Consider the following 2,210-nt stretch of genomic DNA (forward strand, 5'->3'; position numbering starts at 1 on the left):
TATTGGAACTTCAGTATTGTGATGCTCACGTTTCTATTAGGTCGGAGATCTAAATTATTTGCCCCTTCCCAGTGTTTTTAAATTAATTAAAGAAAAAACGCTACTCCTTATGTACTTCTGATGAAAATAACGCTCCTTCTTAACCGATTACATCTTATGGTTTCAGTTTTGTCTCGCTTTTCCCTCTGCGCCGGGGCGCGTCGGGTCATCTAGTAAGGGAAACCCGACAAGAAAACCACAATAGCTAGCTCAACTGGGCGTGGAGCGTTGCCCGAAGGCACCAACACGACGGCAACATCGATCACTGCGACCGCCCGGTCCACGACCTTGAAGGAGAACGGCTAGGCCTTTCAAGCTTTTAAGTTTGACCGAGTAAAATGTATCATCATCTACAATGGTTAAACTATACTTGCTCGTATCTAAATTAATTGTCGCAAGTTTAGGTAAAACGTTGCGTAAAATTTAACTATTTCATTGAACCCGTGACAACTAATTTAGATCAGAGATAGTATCACATTTTTTTGTAGATTTAATAAAATCCGAAGAAATTTAACTTGGTAGAATGCTATTGATTTAGATTAAGTTGAAAGGCGTAGGGAACAACCAAGTGAGGCGATTTTGACAAAAAAATTCTTTTGGCAAAGAAAAACACAGACTGACCCTCTAGCCAAACTATTTCATTGGACTAACCCTTTTATGTGGCGCCCTTCGGAGCGGCGCCACACTTGTCTGTGTGGCGCCCATGCGAACGGCGCCACACATCTAGGCCGACGTGGCGTGGTCGATGCTGCGCGCCATTGACCAGCCGACGTGGCAGGACGTGTGGCACCCTTCCCATGGTGTGTGGTGCCGCTCCGAAGGGCGCCACACATCCACTTATGTCTGGCGGCCCGAGCCTCTCCGGCCCGACCACACCCCACTCCCCCACCAAAATCTTCTTCCTCCTCCGACCAGCCACCCCACCTCTATCCCCTACCCAAATCGCTCTCAAATTTTAGTGGATTTCGTTGGATTTGTCCGTGGAGATCATTCCTAACCCGTTCCTTAAGGTAATCTCCTCCGTTCCCCTTATTTTCATCTAATAAAATAATGGATTTGGTTGGATCTAGATGTGAAACCCTAGATGTGAAAACCTAACTTGATTTTCCAAGTGAAGTCAATTTTTTTGGAATCTTAGGGTTTGTTCAAGTAGGACAAGTGTTAGGGGTAGGTTGTATGGGTAGAAACCCTAGGTTGATTTGTTTTGACTATGGCTAACTATGTGCACATGTATGTATGTGTTGTTGACTTTGTACTAGGGATGTTCATGTTCATCATGTGAATAAGGATGCTTTTTTTGAACAAAAAATTAGAACCGGACCCGGAAGAGATTGACTTGGTATTTGACCGTAGCCCTAACTATGCCAAGGTGGTGGCTCAAGTGAGGATTGACTTGAATTGGAATGAGCCAAATGATGGTGTTGAGCTAGAGGGGAGACATAATGTGGGATTTGGAATGCACAATCATTGGAAGACAATGCGTATCAACTCCGAGCAATATTGGTCCGTTTACAAGGAGATGGCGGCTGAGTCACAAGACAAGTCTCTGGAGTTGTTTGCAACCAAGATAGTCGATGCTAATTTGCATATTGACATTAACCGGCGCTCCTCCCCCGTTGATGCTAGGATTCCACCACCCATGAGCCAAGAAGAAGCCACTGAATCCCCCATTACCCAAGATGCTGAAGGAGATATGCCCTAGAGGCAATAATAAAGTGGTTATTATTTATATCTTTATGTTTATGATAAATGTTTATATATCATGCTATAATTGTATTAACCGAAAAATTAGTACATGTGTGATATGTAGACAAACAAAGAGTCCCTAGTATGCCTCTTAACTAGCTTGTTGATTAATGGATGATTAGTTTCATAATCATGAACATTGGATGTTATTAATAACAAGGTTATATCATTGTATGAATGATGTAATGGACACACCCAATTAAGCGTAGCATAAGATCTCGTCATTAAGTTATTTGCTATAAGCTTTCGATACATAGTTACCTAGTCCTTATGACCATGAGATCATGTAAATCACTTATACCGGAAAGGTACTTTGATTACATCAAACGCCACCGCGTAAATGGGTGGTTATAAAGGTGGGATTAAGTATCCGGAAAGTATGAGTTGAGGCATATGGATCAACAGTGGGATTTTTCCATCCCGAT

The sequence above is a fragment of the Lolium rigidum genome, chromosome 5, assembly GCF_022539505.1.
Source record: "Lolium rigidum isolate FL_2022 chromosome 5, APGP_CSIRO_Lrig_0.1, whole genome shotgun sequence".
In the NCBI taxonomy this organism is placed as follows: Eukaryota; Viridiplantae; Streptophyta; class Magnoliopsida; order Poales; family Poaceae; genus Lolium; species Lolium rigidum.